Source organism: Phalangium opilio, unplaced genomic scaffold, assembly GCF_054372755.1.
Source record: "Phalangium opilio isolate 3A_F unplaced genomic scaffold, DU_Popi_V2 ptg000039l_1, whole genome shotgun sequence".
Taxonomy (NCBI): Eukaryota; Metazoa; Arthropoda; class Arachnida; order Opiliones; family Phalangiidae; genus Phalangium; species Phalangium opilio.
In genome coordinates this window covers 2816762-2836541 of record NW_028324162.1, presented here as the reverse complement: position 1 = coordinate 2836541, position 19780 = coordinate 2816762, and positions in this window count along the sequence as shown.

Sequence of the window (19780 nt, the reverse complement as noted above, 5' to 3'; positions counted from 1 at the left end):
TCTAAAAACTGGGGAAATCGTTCTATTGGAAAATATTGTGGAAGTTAGACAATCTAAAGAAATATTTCTGATTGCGCGAAGTTTTAAATATTCAACTGACGCTTATATATATCCGTGCCCATCTTCAAACTTTGGTATCAAAAAGGTTTCACAACTGTCAAAGTTGCAAGCGTGGTCTGTTTGTGCAATTGACCACAAATGTTTTTACTTGCCGATAACTAATATTCCCATAAGTGCTATAGTAGTCCCATTATTACTTTCGAATGATATTTATAGGTCTCAAGGTCTTGAGTTAAGAATGGTCGGTATAGAATTGCTTTTTACACCTTAATATGGCGTTTTCAAGCGATTTAATAACAAATAGTTTTCCTGTACTGAAGACAATGTTCAAGGTGGTAGGATTTTCGGACATTAATGGTAGTGGAGATAGAGTGCGGTGTGATTCACGAAAAATGGCTTAATGATACCAAAGAAGAGAGCTTTTGGCCACCATTTAAATCGAGTGAAAGGTAAATTAAAGCCATAGTGGCCGGCGAGTCTCCTAAGAAAAACTGGGATACTTATGCTGTAAGAAGAATAGTGTTTGAATCGGGTAGAATAATGTCGCAATGTATAGTGAGTCATTTTATTGATTCAATGACTTTTAGACAACTATAAAAGCGCAGAAACGAAATGTAAAATTTTCGAGCTGAACTCTGACATCGGAGAAAGAACAGACAATGAAGAATCTCTCCATGGAAAAGAAAACAGAAAGATAAAACATTTGAAGCGCCCGGCAAATGGATGCTTTGATTCGGGATACCTTAACGTTTCCGACGACGAAGATACTGGTATTCAATATATTATAATAGTTGAGTGAAAATCAAGAGTTTGAAATTAGCTTCACCAAAAACGGATTATGTACGAAAAATTTTGAATATATATCCTTAACTGTTTTATAGGTTTTGAAGGAGGTGGCCAATGTTTTTAAAACTCGTTGTTCGCCTTCTATCTATTCTATTCACTTAGAGTTTGGTCTTTAGAAGATCGATGTTGCTTAAACTATTCGAGTTCTCTTGATGTTTTCTAAAATATATAAGTTAAGGTTCTACTTGCAGATGTAGAAGCTTAACCTAAATATTTTAGAAAACCTCAAGAAAACTGGAATATTTATAAGCAACATATGTATTGCCTACATGAAATTACAGACAGCGAATTCCATGCAGTATAAAATATTGTTAAGTGAGGCAAGTATTTAGTGGGTGGAGCCAAAACACAGGCAGACGAAATAGTTTCTCAATGAAATAAATATGCGAATATACTGCTTCGACGCTCTTATTATTCCGTTTTTGGTTTCAATGTCAAGGAAAATATCGCGAAAAATCATTGCGGGAGTGCCGTTTTCCATAACACAAAAAGATGTGTCAGTGTTTACAATTTAGTCATACTTTAAAGAAAGGACTCCCAAATTTCCTATATAATACATTTGTATCAATTTTGATTAATTTTAATTTGACAAGACAAATATCCAATAATTGAATTTTTTTAAGACCAGCCGAGCCTAATTAAAAGGTCTAAGCAACTTTCACCTCGGAAGGGGTTCACCCTCCCAAAACCTATGGAATTTCCGAATGGCCCATCTAAGAATGGCAATTTGTTTTCTGTGTCTGTTAGCTAAAATATTTACATATATATTATTTTAAGGTTTCAAACAACAATCAAATTGCCATGAAATTTCAATACGTCCTTCAATATCAAATTTATCTGCGTCGCCTGTTTCAACACCAGCTCTTTTGGAAAAACATTCTGTTCAACAGAGTCAATTTGAACTTGATGATTATTTTGCAATGCCATCAACTTCGGTAAATACATTATCAGCCCACGAGGTTTCACCCACCGAAACCGAAAGTCAAAACCGAAACAAAGCCAGACTTTCTAGCTTTTGAGAAGAATCTGTAGCAAGCAGCTTGAACCTTAATACGTCTTCCAATAGCACTGGTGATATAACCAGATCTTATATTCCGTCGAGCACAGAACTGAAGCTACAAGGAAAGCAAACGAACAATTCTCAGGACATTAGTAAGGGTATTTTCTGTTACAAAGATTCCAGTTTGTATATGATGGTATAAAATTGTTGTAATAATCGAAATTTATTAATTTAATTTGCCTCGATTTATAGGTTTGCAAAAGATTTTTAAATATTTGGAGTATATTAAGCATCAAGTCGAAGTGAATACATCTCTCCTAAACAAAATTCTTGTCAATAACGAGGCTGTTTCAAAAATGGATGTAGATCACCTAAATCTGCCAGTCACATCTATGGAAGAACTGGATCATTTAGAGGATTATTTAAACCTGAAAGAAAATAAAGCGGCTTTGGTAAGGGGTTTACGTTTAAATTCTTCATTTAAAGTATAATGTGATTATAATTTAATGTTTACTATGAAATATAGCTTAAATATTGTTTAGAAAATGTCGGTTAATTCATGGGTCATTAAAATTTCTTCCATTTTTTAGGTGTATTATCTCGGAGGGATAGGTGGAAAATATTTAGGAGATTGCACTCGAAGAATTTTAACATCACTATTAACGGATATCGTCAGTGACAAAATTAGTTGGGCGGGAAAATCTAAACGTTCTTTCAAAAAGATGAAACTTCATGAAATAACAATGGGTACGTTTGAAATGAGTAATAAGTTGCTGTCTGAACATAACAAGTAAGAGCCTAATTGAATATATTGTTTATATTATATAGCTGCTGTTAGGTACAACAATATTTTTAAAGCTGAACCTGAAAATAAAATCGAGGAGTATATTAAAGAATGGCTGAAGCAGTCTGCAGGAAGAATAAAGAAGGACGCTGATAGGAAAAAGGCCGGAAACAGTAATGAAATTGTCGAATAGTCGAAATGTTAAATTGTCAATCGATTTTGAATAACACCTATTAATAGATATAAATAAAACTGATTTGTCACACCTAAAAAGTTCATTTTTATTTAACTGACAATACAAACGTAGCTCACGTTTTTAATTGAAAACAACTGTTGATTGTAGAACAACCAAATATCACAGGCTGCTGTCACGTGATATATAAGGAACCCTATATATATTTTGACGTGGTGTTCACTACAAGTAGACGTTTGTTACTCGTGCTACCCACCTAAATTGCACGTTACGAACACTAAATGACCTTATACTATTTTCCCATGTATTTTAGTGCAAATATTGTTCACATATTTAGTAACAACAACGTGATCTTCACTGTTGGTTAACGTGAATTAGATGGTGTTTAGAGGTGACATGGTATGGGTGTTTTACACGTTCATAATTAGGTTTACCGTACACCGCTTTTAGACGTGTAAATCACGGGTTTTGGGCACCTGAGAAACGTTGGGTACACGTGCTACCCACGTAAATTGCACGTTACGAACACTCAATTACCTTACATTATTTGCACGTGAATTTTGAGTGCAAATATTGTTTACATATTTTATAAAAACAACGTGATCTTCACTGTTGGTTAACGTGAATAAGATGGTGTTTAGAGGTGACATGGTATGGGTGTTTTACACGTTGATCATTAGGTTTACCGTACACCGCTTTTAGACGTGTAAATCACGGGTTTTTGCTACCTGGGATACTTTGTTGTTTACGTGGTCTTTAAAAAGACCACCTTGTTTAGTATTTTGATCGTATTGTGTTATTTGATATGACCAGGCTTCGTACATGTGTGTTATTTTGTATCCTCGTTCTACGGCGTATCTTAGTTCATCTGTTACCCAGGTACCCCGTAGTTCTCTTTGATCAGGTGTGTGGGTGCAGTCACCTTGAAATTGAGTTTTGCAACAGATGTAGCATAGGGGGAATGTTAACTTCCCATTTATCCTAGCAGGTAAAACTGGATGGATCAGGTTTTGAGCCGGAAGCACGTCGCATTTGAGGAGTCCATCGAAAGAGAAGATATCGGGGAAATTGTCTAAAATTATTTGAGGATGGCCAATAGGAACTTTTCTAGTTTTGTTGACGAATGGGTATAAACTCGTGAAATCGACGTAGTGCATTTTCTCTGTCCCCGTTGTTTTATGGTACAGCTTGTTAGCACAGCATCGACCTCCGAAGAAAGCATCTCGGGGGTTCAGTCTTTTAGATGTTTTAATGCGAATATCACTCCGTTTTAAAAAGTCATTAATTTCGGGGTTATTTGTTTTGTCTTGTTGCCACTCACATTCCCATTTGACGTTTACTTTATATTCTTGTGACTCTAGTTTACTAATTTTCTTCTCAGTTTTTGTGTATCTTGTGTTTAACGTTTCAGTAGGGTCCCCATGTAAGATCTTGTTTCTATTGATGGGAAAGTGTATTTTACATCCATGATAATAGCAGCCCATGTATTCAAATACTTCTTTGTTGATCGGGGAATAGCCATCTACCTTCATGGTCTGTATTTTAACTTCCTTAGCCCTAAAAGAGGATTGAATGGGGATATTTCTGTTATGCGAAGTCCATTCAAGCCATTCAATGGCGCCTAAAGATTGGTTCTCACCAAGTCTGTAGTAGTTTGAGGGAATGATACTAATGGTATTCGATTTAAGATAATTTTTCCTGAAAACGTAAGAACAAACGCCAGGGAGAGTAACAGAACCACAATTAAAAGGATCTACGCTAGTGACTTTAAGTAGAAGGGACCGAAAAGTTAAACATCCTAGAAAGAGAAGTAGAGTATCGTTTTCACAATAATAATAAAGCTCATTTAAGAAGTTGAACCCTCTCTCTTTACTGACTTCTGAGGCATGCCATTTCATAAAGGCGTCCAAGTTTTTCCTAGTGAAATACTGGCAACCGTAAGCCTCTGCAGGGGGTAAAGTATTTTCTAACACGAAGTTTGTCTCTTCCTGTCTGTCTATATCGAACGCGTGATCAACTACGTTGAAAAGAAAATGGGGAAAGTAACCTTTGGCGGCATGAGGTAAACCAAAAGTGTCAGGGAACTTAGCCAAAGCTACGGGGATAAAATTGTACGAATCGAGGAATAATAGATTAGAGAGTTTCATTTCTAAAATGCGCGTACCGTTAATTTTCAGAGTTTCGGGGACCAATTTCTCGTCCCTATTAATTATTTCCCTAATTAATAATTGATTGTCATAGTTGCTACCAAAATGGGATAATACGATAACTTTTTTCACATCGTATAAACTGATTAAATAATCCAAGAATAGAGCTATGGGTTTTCCACCAGTGAAATGTTGTTTTCGCGGTCCAAATTGGTTGCATTTGATACAATTAAAATCTAGGGATTTTTCGTCTATACAATCTTCGCAAACTGAGATGCTAACACATAATATGGCTTGGTGTTCGTACGCTCCCACCTTTTCCTGGCATATCTTTGTCTGAATACATTCCACGTCAAAGAAAATGTACATTAGTTCCGGTATATTACGACGTGATTTTTTAGCAGGGTTAACGTGGGAGTTTTTGTCCTTTATCACTTGAATGTAGCATAAATGATCGCTAGGTTGATGTTTTCCACATACTTGACAAAACATCTCCCCACAAGTGTCGTTAGTCTTGCGGTTTCCGAAATCAATTGTTTTAAAACAGTTTTTACAAAGGTAGAGCCTCTCACAAAGGGCTTTTTTGTTACCAGTCGGAACCAAGTGACTATCGTAACAATCGCCCCCCCCAGAATTTTCGCAAACATGACCCACATGTTTTTTCACGACCATGGCAAACAGTCGGACGCATACATTTAAAACAAAAGTCATTGCATTTGTGTGATTGAATACGCCAGTAGGGAGTGAGACACTTCTCACAAAAGTATTCGTGACTAAAAAGAGGCTTTAAATTCGTAATTACATTGTAGTGAATACTCTCATTAAGAAGAAAGAGGCGGGGCCTAATGTCGCTTTGTTCATTCTCTCCTAAAATTAAAATGGGTACCCTATTTTCGAATTCATAGACAAAGATGGAGTAACCCGATAAATATAGTTTAAATTTCTGAAATGAGTCGGGAGTTCCACATTCAGATAAAGCGACTCCGGCCTTTCTACACAGATCTAAAGCAGCTGTTTTTTGCATTTGGTTGTGGGATATGCTCTTGTAATGAGCTTTTAACTCTTTGTTGTTTTTATTGTTCATGTAGTCACGATGAGAAATAGCTACACAGAGACCTCGGGCCAAACATAGATTATCGGTACTCGTAATCCGCCGTATTCCTCGCCTGTCTTTAGAGAAAATATTGAAGGGTTTAAGATGTCGACGATTAGATCGACCGTATCCTTCGGGAATCCTCACTATATGGAAAATCATTTTTACGGGGCCTTGAAAAAAATGTTCAATTTCATCGTCATAAAGTAGTTCGGCTAGTTGGTCAAAGAGGATAGAGGGATCTACTTGGTCTAGTCTCTTAAATGATAATTCTAATTCAGACCTGCAATTTATGCCAAGGCTTCTCAATGTTATTTGGACATAATCAGTGGGTAGATATTCGTTTAATACGTGTTCTGTAATACTACTTATACTATCTACGGGGTCGTCTGTGATGTTTAGAACTAATTCTCTACCATACATGTTAAATTGACCATAGAATTTTTCGCTTTGTTCCAAGATCTCGCAATAAGGGTTGTCCTGAATGGGTGAAGGTGGGCAGCCGCCACCCCATTGATCGTACGCATCGGCCTCGGCTTCTTCCGAATCCACGAGAGACTCTTGTTCACTGGGTAGGTAGTCCGAGAAGTTTAGAGAAAGGTACTCAAAAGGGTCGTTTTGTTGACATCCCTGATCCAAGAATGCCGCCATCTCTATATCGTATTGTGGATTGTTGAATTCGGAGATTAAGGTTTCTTCATGGCTAGTGGGTATTAGTTCATTTCGGCGTCTTTCTATACGATCGGCGAGGGAAATATTTAGAGGTCTAGGAAATAAGTTATTTAGGTGGTCCAATTCGTCTATTGTATGGCAGTCTTCCGGTGTTCTAGGAACGGTTCTCATGTACGCAATAATGTCCAGGAAAGTTTCGATTATATTTAAACCTCCGTTCATAATAAAAGTAGGTAAAGTTGAGGGTACATTAGCCGGGTTGACGTGTAAATAGGCACATAGGAAAAAATAAAACTTGTATAGTGAAGTTAGGGGCCAAGGCCTATTTACAGCTAATTCATTCAAATTCCAGAGAAGTGATTCAGGATCCATCTTGATGTTAAGAGATCTAAATTTCGAATGCGATATTCTGTTGTTCTCTCTCGTTATTTTATACTAAATTTCTCTAGGCTTATTCGTAGGGAGGGTAAAGGGGGTGGAGGGTTACCTAAGCTTCTATTGGCCAATGGTACGTTGACCTTCCGGACATGTTTAAACACGTCTAATATTGTTTGTCGATCAACAATAGGTGATATAAGATTGACATCCGAGTGGTTTTAAGAGGTGGCAGGTGGTAACAAAAGGATGAGTCATCAATAGATTTTTTAATTCAACAAAAGGATTGTAACAAAAGAGATGATGCGTCATTCCATTAGTGGGATTTTTACGACATTACGTGAAGATGTATTGTTAAGAAAGTATTTCTTCAATCATTCAAATATTGACAGGTTAGGGTTGTCTCTATTAATAGATAAATAGGTCAAGTTTACTATTGTATAATTTATTTACTCGTAAGTTGTTACGAAGTCAAGTACACACCCTTATAAACCCGTGCTTAAACACGTCTAATATTGTTAGTCAGTCAACAATAGGTGACATAAGATTGACATCCAGGTAGCAGATGGTAACAAAAGGATGAATCGTCAATAGATTTTTTAACTCAACAAAAGGATTGCAACAAAAGAGATGATGCGTCATTTCTTGGGTTTTTGCGACATTACATGAAGATGTAAGAAAAGTATTTCTTCAATCAAATATTGACAGGTTAGGGTAGTCTCTATTTATAGATAAATAGGTCAAGTTTACTATTGTATAACTTATTTACTCGTAAGTTGTTATGGAGTCAAGTACACAAAGTATGTCGAGAATTCGTCAGATCTTGGAGATTAATCCCCAAAAACTACTTATTGTATTATTTATTTTATTGATTTTGGGGGTACTGGAATTCCTTAATCTGTGGTTTCAGAAGTTTGACATAAAAATACGCCTACAGTCTAACAATGGAACAGTCAAGGACAATAGATTTTTCGCAATAGCTACGTAAGAAATTTAGTATAAAAATCCCCTGACCCAATAGAGTAGAGTATCATTATTCGAGAAGATCTTAAACCTGCAAGATGGAAAATCAAGAAGCTCCCAAAAGGAAGATAGGTGTAACTAACGAACGTAAAATTAACGGGAGATTCCATATATCTAAAGAGTTGTTCTTAACAACTGGATTCGTGAACGGAACCTTGGATCCTGAGGTTCGTCTATGCCGGAAACAATCGGTAAAAAGCTTCGCCATTTCTACGGAAACCTGGGAAAAGCTGATGCCGCGCTTACCCGTTTTAGCAGGTTGGACCGCTGCCCATGAAGCCAACAATTTTGAAATCGTTTTAAACGATACCCCCAATGAAAAGACAACAGTTGTGGCATACCATAACACATGCCACATTTAAGACTTAATAAAGGAGGACTCTATTGTTTTGACCAGTATGGAAACAGCAGCCCTGAACCGCGTTTCGGGAGCTGTAAAGGAGCATCTCGTCAAGATAAATAACCATGAAATCGTGTTTACACACATGGCGGATATCATTATAGAGTTTTATAATGATATTTATGATAATTTATACGGGTACCACGATCGTATACCTTATTTAGATGGACAACACGAAAAATTTGACGTCGTGGTTGGGTACTTCACCAATTTCATAACGTCGTACCAGGTCGTGACGAAATTCAACAATGTTCTTCAAGAAGAAAATCTTGAAAATTATTTTTATAATTATAATTTATTTTCTGTAATCTCGGGTCAGATAACGTATTTAAAAACCCGTATGCATTTACTAACTCATTTTTAATTTTATTTGTATTTATTTTATAAATTTTGTCTTAACAATAAATTGAATTGAACCGAAAAAATGTTATATTTTCTAAATACATATCATTTTAATTTTATACTTGCTAATTTTTTTATATTAATTTTTGTTTACAATAAAATGAATTGAACTTAACATCTGTTGAATACTCTTTTTTAATCCCTACCATATTTTTAATAGGTGGGGGAAATCCTATAAAAAAACATAAATTTTTTTATTTTTAAAATTTTGAAGTATTTTCGTGAGGAAAAAATGGTGCGCAAGGTCAAGTCCGACTTCAAGTTGAAGTCGGTTATCCCTTCCTGAGCGGAGGAAGTCAGTAAAGAGAAAGGGTTCAACTTCTTAAATGAGCTTTATTATTATTGTGAAAACGATACTCTACTTCTCTTTCTAGGATGTTTAACTTTTCGGTCCCTTCTACTTAAAGTCACTAGCGTAGATCCTTTTAATTGTGGTTCTGTTACTCTCCCTGGCGTTTGTTCTTACGTTTTCAGGAAAAATTATCTTAAATCGAATACCATTAGTATCATTCCCTCAAACTACTACAGACTTGGTGAGAACCAATCTTTAGGCGCCATTGAATGGCTTGAATGGACTTCGCATAACAGAAATATCCCCATTCAATCCTCTTTTAGGGCTAAGGAAGTTAAAATACAGACCATGAAGGTAGATGGCTATTCCCCGATCAACAAAGAAGTATTTGAATACATGGGCTGCTATTATCATGGATGTAAAATACACTTTCCCATCAATAGAAACAAGATCTTACATGGGGACCCTACTGAAACGTTAAACACAAGATACACAAAAACTGAGAAGAAAATTAGTAAACTAGAGTCACAAGAATATAAAGTAAACGTCAAATGGGAATGTGAGTGGCAACAAGACAAAACAAATAACCCCGAAATTAATGACTTTTTAAAACGGAGTGATATTCGCATTAAAACATCTAAAAGACTGAACCCCCGAGATGCTTTCTTCGGAGGTCGATGCTGTGCTAACAAGCTGTACCATAAAACAACGGGGACAGAGAAAATGCACTACGTCGATTTCACGAGTTTATACCCATTCGTCAACAAAACTAGAAAAGTTCCTATTGGCCATCCTCAAATAATTTTAGACAATTTCCCCGATATCTTCTCTTTCGATGGACTCCTCAAATGCGACGTGCTTCCGGCTCAAAACCTGATCCATCCAGTTTTACCTGCTAGGATAAATGGGAAGTTAACATTCCCCCTATGCTACATCTGTTGCAAAACTCAATTTCAAGGTGACTGCACCCACACACCTGATCAAAGAGAACTACGGGGTACCTGGGTAACAGATGAACTAAGATACGCCGTAGAACGAGGATACAAAATAACACACATGTACGAAGCCTGGTCATATCAAATAACACAATACGATCAAAATACTAAACAAGGTGGTCTTTTTAAAGACTACGTAAACAACAAAGTATCCCAGGTAGCAAAAACCCGTGATTTACACGTCTAAAAGCGGTGTACGGTAAACCTAATGATCAACGTGTAAAACACCCATACCATGTCACCTCTAAACACCATCTTATTCACGTTAACCAACAGTGAAGATCACGTTGTTTTTATAAAATATGTAAACAATATTTGCACTCAAAATTCACGTGCAAATAATGTAAGGTAATTGAGTGTTCGTAACGTGCAATTTACGTGGGTAGCACGTGTACCCAACGTTTCTCAGGTGCCCAAAACCCGTGATTTACACGTCTAAAAGCGGTGTACGGTAAACCTAATTATGAACGTGTAAAACACCCATACCATGTCACCTCTAAACACCATCTAATTCACGTTAACCAACAGTGAAGATCACGTTGTTGTTACTAAATATGTGAACAATATTTGCACTAAAATACATGGGAAAATAGTATAAGGTCATTTAGTGTTCGTAACGTGCAATTTAGGTGGGTAGCACGAGTAACAAACGTCTACTTGTAGTGAACACCACGTCAAAATATATATAGGGTTCCTTATATATCACGTGACAGCAGCCTGTGATATTTGGTTGTTCTACAATCAACAGTTGTTTTCAATTAAAAACGTGAGCTACGTTTGTATTGTCAGTTAAATAAAAATGAACTTTTTAGGTGTGACAAATCAGTTTTATTTATATCTATTAATAGGTGTTATTCAAAATCGATTGACAATTTAACATTTCGACTATTCGACAATTTCATTACTGTTTCCGGCCTTTTTCCTATCAGCGTCCTTCTTTATTCTTCCTGCAGACTGCTTCAGCCATTCTTTAATATACTCCTCGATTTTATTTTCAGGTTCAGCTTTAAAAATATTGTTGTACCTAACAGCAGCTATATAATATAAACAATATATTCAATTAGGCTCTTACTTGTTATGTTCAGACAGCAACTTATTACTCATTTCAAACGTACCCATTGTTATTTCATGAAGTTTCATCTTTTTGAAAGAACGTTTAGATTTTCCCGCCCAACTAATTTTGTCACTGACGATATCCGTTAATAGTGATGTTAAAATTCTTCGAGTGCAATCTCCTAAATTTTTTCCACCTATCCCTCCGAGATAAGACACCTAAAAAATGGAAGAAATTTTAATGACCCATGAATTAACCGACATTTTCTATTCAATATTTAAGCTATATTTCATAGTAAACATTAAATTATAATCACATTATACTTTAAATGAAGAATTTAAACGTAAACCCCTTACCAAAGCCGCTTTATTTTCTTTCAGGTTTAAATAATCCTCTAAATGATCCAGTTCTTCCATAGATGTGACTGGCAGATTTAGGTGATCTACATCCATTTTTGAAACAGCCTCGTTATTGACAAGAATTTTGTTTAGGAGAGATGTATTCACTTCGACTTGATGCTTAATATACTCCAAATATTTAAAAATCTTTTGCAAACCTAAGCAGGAAAGCGGATCCTCCGAGGCCTCCTCCTCGTCCGCTCTGGGAGAAGTGTTGAACGCGTTTATGCAGCAGCAAGTAGCGGCCCAGAAGCAGAACCAAAGGATCATCGACCTTCTACTCCAGACAACAGGAACCTCCGGTCCGTCAACCTCGACTCCAGCACCCACATCCACGATAGCTTGCCTTGACATTCCAATCTTCGAGCCTGATGAACACGATGGCGACAAATTGGAACAATGGCTGAAGAGATTTGACTATCTCGTGGATATTAGTGTCCCAAATCTGACCGACGTTGCCAAAGTCGAGTATCTGGTCTCGAAACTGTCTAACGAAGCCTTTAGCGAGTATTATCGGTCCTGTATGCCCAAAGAGCCAACAGACTTCTCGTATGCAACGACAGTAGAGAACCTCAAGAAACTTTTCGGGAAGAAACAGACACTCTTCATAGAAAGATTCAACCTAATGCGGATCCAGCGTCACTTGGATGAAGATTATGGTCCGTATTTTAATCGCGTTAAACTACTTCTAAAGCGTTTCAATTTCTCCGATTTGACCGAAGATCAATTCGGAATTCTGGTTTCCCTCTGTGGACTCTCCCGACCAGAAGACGAATCCATACGAACCAGAATCCTGCAACGACTAAATACCGAGGCCAACATTGAACTCAAGAATGTAATTGACGAAGTCCTGACCATCGTCGCTACGAAGACTGAACAGACGGTTTTCCAAGCAAAGGCCACGCCGATCAACAGCTTCCGTCGTCGGAAGACTTCTGTACGGCATCCTTCCAGATCTCCCGAGAAGCGGAGAGCCAAGTCATCTCAAAGATCTTCGAAACCGCCGCCATACGCCTGTTTTCGATGCGGAGAGATGCACTGGGTCAGGGAATGCACGCACGCTAAGACTGAATGCCATAAATGCTCTCGAATAGGTCACCTCGCTAGTCAATGCGAAAATCAGAAACGAGTATCCGGACATCGGAAACCAGACAGAAGCCAGATAAATACACTCAGCCTGAATTCCATGCGACCTTCGAAACTCATAACGGGGGAATTCTTGGTTAACGACGTTCCCGTAGTTTTCTACTTGGACAGGGGAGCGGAAGGCAACATTATCAATGAGGCGACTTACGAACGAATTGGTAAGCCGAAGTTAACCCCCTGCAGCGAGCAAGGAGTGCTATTCGATGGATCAAGCACTACATTCCTTGGGAAAGCAACGACAAAATTTAAACTGGGAACCGCTGAAATTCAACACAGTTTTTACTTGGCGAAAGACGGATCCCTAAACCTACTGGGAGTGGAAACCCTGGATTTCTTCGGTCTTCTGGATAGCTTACGACAATGCTCCCGACTCGGTACTCAAGCCATTAATCTCTGTACCGCCTCACCTGGAACGCCTCACAGATTAAGAGAAGCAGACTGCATTGCGACGCTGAAGGATGAGTTCCCGGATGTCTTTGAGGACGGTTTGGGGCTGTGTACTAAAGCGAAAGCCCGCCTTACTCTCAAACCCGGAAGCACTCCAGTATACCGTAGAGCCAGGCCAGTTCCGTTCGCTGCTCGCAAAACTATCGAAATGGAGATCAAACGCCTGGAAGAGTCAAATGTCCTGAAAGCCGTCGAGCACACTGATTGGGCAGCACCAATCGTAAGCGTAAGAAAACCTAACGGCACCACCCGTCTTTGCGCAGATTTTTCCACCGGCCTGAATGAGACCATAGAACTCAATCAACACCCATTACCGTTGCCGGAAGACATATTTGCGACGCTCAACGGGGGAAAACTTTTCTCCCAATTGGATCTATCTGAAGCATACTTACAAGTAGAACTGGACGACGTTTCTAAACCGCTTTGTACCATTTCCACTCACCTGGGAAACTTCCAATATCAGAGACTTCCGTTTGGGGTGAAATCCGCTCCGGGAATTTTCCAAACCATAATGGACCAAATGCTTGCTGGACTTGAATTCGCAACCGCTTACCTCGATGATATAATCATTGTCAGCCGTAACTTCGAAGATCACCAGCGACACCTCAAAGAAGTACTCTCCCGTATTAAAGACTATGGATTCCGCCTTCGCCTCGAGAAATGTAAACTATTCATGACACAAATAAAATATCTGGGATTTATCATTGATAGCGCTGGTCGACGACCCGACCCCGAGAAAATCAAGGCTATTGTCCACATGCCAGCACCAGTTGACCTGCCAACGTTACGTTCATTTTTGGGAATGGTAAACTATTACCAGGTCTTCGTTAATAATATGCGTTTCATTAGACAACCACTGGACGAATTATTGGAGTCCAAACGGACTTGGTCTTGGACACCTAAATGTCAGCACGCTTTCGAAGAACTGAAGATGACGCTTCAATCAGATCTCCTTTTAACGCATTATGATCCTACACTGGACATCATTGTCGCTGCTGATGCCTCCGATTATGGACTTGGGGCGGTCTTCCAACATCGCATGCCAGATGGGTCAATTCAAGCTGTAGCTCATGTATCACGGGCATTGACCCCTGCGGAAAAGAACTATAGCCAAATCGAGAAGGAAGCTCTCGCGCTTACCTTCGCGGTCAAGAAGTTCCACAAAATGCTCTATGGGCGCCGCTTTACTCTGCTCACGGACCATAAACCGCTGTTAGCAATCTTTGGAAGCAAGAAAGGCGTACCGGTACATACTGCTAACCGTCTTCAACGCTGGGCACTCATTCTTATCGCCTATGACTTCAAGATAGAATATCGCAAGACAACCTCTTTCGGGCAGGCAGACGCCTTGTCCAGACTTATCTCGTCACATCCCTCTCCGGACGATGACATCGTACTCGCAAGTCTCCAAGTCACAGACGATGTGGAGGCCATAGTCCGACAGCTTCCAGTCACCTTCCATGACATCCAATCCTCTGCTCGTGCGGATCCAGCCTTACAGAAGGTCGTCGGGTATATTCGGAATGGTTGGCCGACATTAAAGAATCTCCGAGCGACACCAGAGGCAACCGCCCTCGAACAATTCCACAGAGGGAAGGACCTGCTTACTATCGAGCAGGGTTGCGTGCTTCTACAGAATAGAGTGGTAATACCTTACCCGTTACGAGCAACCGTCCTGAAACTACTTCACCGAGGACATCCTGGAACCAGTAGGATGAAATCTTTGGCTCGCGCTCACGCCTACTGGCCTTTTCTGGACGCTCAAATTGAAGACTTCGTGAAGAAATGTTCCAAATGTCGCTCTGCAGCAAAGTTCCCTGTCAAGACTCTGTTGCATTCCTGGCCGAAAGCCGTGAAGGCCTGGCAGAGGATACACATCGACTACGCCGGTCCCCATAACGGCCACCAGTATCTTATAGTCGTCGATGCCTATAGCAAGTATCCCGAGATTTTCGACATGAAAACCACCACGTCATCCGCCACCATATCCGTCCTGAATAACCTTTTCGCACGCCATGGTTATCCGGAAGTACTGGTGAGCGATAACGGAACCCAGTTTACTTCACACGACTTCGCCTCGTTCTGTTCCCGCAAAGGAATCCAGCATATCTTCTCCCCGCCCTACCATCCGCAATCTAATGGGCAGGCGGAACGTTTCGTGGACACCTTCAAGAGGGCACTAGAGAAACTCAAGGGCGAAGGAGATGTCCCTTATATGCTAGACGTCTTCCTGCTGTCTTATCGCTCAACCTCTAACTACAGTATAGACCAGAAAAGCCCTGCAGAACTGTTCTTGGGCCGAACACTCCGTACAGAGCTAGACCTCCTACATCCGCCGGTCTCTCCGTCATCAGAACGCAATCCAACCATGGAACGACAATTCAACCGTCATCATGGAGCTCGACGACGCACCTTCAAAGTCGGAGACCTAGTCTATGCTCGGCAACACCAGTCAAAGACGTGGTATCCAGGGAGAATTCAAACGGTCAAAGGCGTAGTTTATGATGTTCTTATGGATGACGCCACTAATAAGAAGTTCCATGCCAATCAACTTTACCACCGTCTGAACAACGATCCAAAAAGCAATCCCTACTCGGTATTCATGGACACATTCGATCTACCCATCCCAGACCGAAGAGTCGATCCCGACCGAGTTCCTGCTGGGGCCACAGTGCCCGCTCCCGAACGCCATGTACGGTTCAACTTACCAGACGCAGACTCCGAGGAAGTACGGCGGTCAGAAAGAGTAAGGAAGATACCCGAGAGACTCATTATGGATCCCCGCCAGAAATCCTACGATTTTACTTAAAAGGGGAGGTGTTGGAACTCCTCCAATATTGGAAAAAAAAATAATCTACTAATATGTTATCGTTTTTTACCTATCACATGTTTTTTAAGTTATCTATATATACCAAATCTTAACAATGTAAAAGGGCATTCGGTCTGATGGCGTAATAAACTAAAGTTGTTTTATTGTTATCTCTTGCGTTCTCTCTCCATGAGCCGTTACAACAAAGCTCCTTTGTAAATCTTGTCTTATTACTTTCAAAGCATTTGCAACCTATATTTTGCTATTTTTTCAAGAGTAGTTCTCTTGTCTTTTCCTGTTTTTTTACCTCTCCGTGTGACGTAGTCCAGGAGAGGTTCTGTAACGGCCGTGTCTGTGTGTGTGTCTGTCTGTGTGTCTGTCTGTCCGTTGTTACACCCACGTGACCGCGTTCGCAGTTTGCGTATCGGAGCAAACGTGTTCCCAATTTCCGGACCGCATTGACAGTTCACAGAAATTTGGAAAATTGTATTTCTCTCCTTTGGCTAATCTATACTTGAGTTCTCACACCACCATGTTTGGTCTTCGTCCATCCCATATGAACACCGGTCTGGTACTTTTCTGGCTTCCACCACCACCATCTTCTATTCTTTGTCAATCCCACATTGACACCAGTCTGCACTTACACTGGCTTCTAACACCACCATCCACAAAGTCTATTCCACATAGACACCAATCTATATCATTGGCTTCTACTCCATTATCATCGTTTGGTTTTAGGATATACGCGGCGATCAGCTAGGGTTACGAGAAACGTCTAGCCTCCCTAAGGTGGGATCTCCACCAAAGGTTTTCGCAATTGCGCTTTTTCCTTACTATTATAATGGAAACGAATCGTATATATACCCCAAATTTGAAAAAAGCGGGCAAGAGGGGTACCCTTCACTTTAAACGTCAATATTAGCAAAGTTTGAGATGATAATAGGTATAACTTTATTTTAAACGATTTAACTATTATTAATGTTAATTAGTGAAGATTAAAATAATTAAAAATAATTATATTTATTTAAATATTAAAGATAAACCTCTCGTGCAAAGAGAGAGATTATCATTGCCTCCTATATCTACCAAGGCCCGTGCATGCGATATATTTCCTTCATTGCCTCCTATAAAGCTATTTCAGAGAGGGTAATGGCTACGTCACCAATGCTATTTGCCCATAGAGAAACCCTCACAAAATGGCCGCCCTCTACACTCAAAGGCAGGCCCAATTTTCGTAGCAGACGAAATTTTTCCCCCACTGAAATAGCTCTATATCTATCAAGGCCCGTGCATTGTGATATATTTCATTCATTGCCTCCTATATCTATTAAGGCCCGTGCATTGCGATATATTTTTCAAAACAACAACAAAAATGAGAAGCTCCTCTCAGAAACATAATAATTTCTTTTCTCTGTATATGAAATGAAAATATGGATAATATTGCTCTCCTTCTTTAATGGTATGAATCCTTGCCTGTCTATTAATATTTTACGTAAGAGAAATACGTATTTAGCGAAGCCTAGAGAGGATAAACATAAGCGAGATTGTTTCGGAAAAAAAATACTGCTTCCACTAATGGGTTTATACTCCTTGTTACTGTTGTATAGAGTAATCTTGATAAAAGCTTAAAAAATTACGAGAGGACAGATCTTTTTTATCCTCTTGTTTTATTCTTAATAAGAATATAAAACATTTATTTTGTATCAAAAAATATTTTTTGGTGCTGAGATTGCTTTAGAAAAATCCAAACGGTTAGGCATTGGTAAAAAAGACATGTGTAAGCTATTTGCAGAGATGATAATTGTTTTACATGTTTTAAATAAAACTGAAGCTTCCATTATTGTGTTTATGCTCCTTGTTTGTTTCTCTGAAAACCATCTAGGTGTTGATAACAGTTAGACCAAAAATTTCAAAAAAACCTAGTTGAAAATAGACCTTTTAAATTTGCGGGAGCCATTCTTGATAATTTTTCTTTGCTTGTAGGTTGTCAATTTATCTACCAGTAAATATTTGTGTTTGGAAGTTGCATATTAAGTCAAATTAAGTGGTTGTAAAGAGCCAGCAGGTTTTTGCCGCTTCTTTTAGTGAGTATTCGATTTTTGTATGTAAAATGGAGGAGTAAATGTTGAGAGTAAGGATGAAATGCGGAAGCGCAAAGCGCGGGAAAGGATGAGGGCAAAAAGGTCGACGTTTTCATTGGATACTTAAGTTTATATAATCTTCTCGACACGGAGAGGTAATATTTTGGTTTTCCCGACTTGTAATTATACGTCTTTATCTATTTAAATCAAAGTCCTGACTGACTGACAGACTAACTGATAATCATCGCCCAGCCCAAACCGCTGGCCCCAGAAGGCTGGAAATTTGGAGGAACGTTACTCGTAAGTAGTAGGCGCGTACTAAGAAAGATTTTTCCAATCCGCCACCATCTTCATAAATGGCGCCTAGAAATGTAGCAAATCTTCTCTTTGTAAGAAAGTCCGTGAGTTTCAACCGATTTCACAAATATTTAGTACACTGGATTCCTTTAACCTATAGACGGGCTAAATGGTCTTTCGGGATCGATTTGTTGCCATCATTTTAAATGGCGGCCAGATATTTCAAAACCTTTCTTTATAGAATGTCTGCGTGTAAAGTAATAAAAAATGTCCCGACGAGCTGATGGGCGACGCCGAGTGCCTTCGCTCCTAGGATGCTACAAAAATATTAGTCGAATCAGTAAAATGTACCCATACTTGATGGAAGTTTTTACTACACTCAAGCGATGCCACGGGTAACAGCTAGTCTCCAATAATTTTCTGTAAATCAATTGTAAATTTCCGATTTTCCTATAACTATTACAAGGTTATTTGTGGTCACCCTGAGTACACAAACATATTTCGTAGATAACATAGACTTGTGAAAACACATGTCATATAATTGTGTACAAACTGATCCCGTAGACTTGTGCACAAACAGATCCCTTAGAATTGTGCACAAACTGATGTAATAGACTTGCGCACAAAATGATGTCATAGACTTGCGCAAACACTGATGTCATAGACTTACGCACAAACAGATGTCATAAACTTGTGCAAAAAGAGATGTTATATACCTGTACACAAAAAGATCCCATGGACCTCTGCAGAAAAAATTCCATACCCCTATGCTCAAAAATATGCTCAAGAATATCTCGTACACCAGTGCACAAAAATATCCCGTATCCATTTGCAGAAAAATGTTCTTTAGACCTGTGCACAAACAGATGCATTGGCCTTTGCAAAAACAGATTCCTTAGGCCTCTGCACAAACCGATTCAGTAGGCCTGTGCACAAAAATATTCCGAAGACCTGTGCACAAAAATATTCCGTAGACCTGTGCACAAAAATGTTCCGTAGACCTGTGCACAAACAGATACCGTAGACATGTGCACAAACAGATTCCGGAGACTTGTACACAAACGGAAGTCACAGGGTTGTGCACAAACAGATGTCATAGACTTGCGAAAAAAATACATCATAGACTTGCGCAAAAAGAGATGTCATGGATATGTGCACATCAGATTCCATGGACTAGTGCAAAAACAGAAGTCTTAGACTTGTTTACAAACAGAAGACTAAGACTCGTTTACAAACAGAAGTCATAGACCGGTTTACATAAAGATT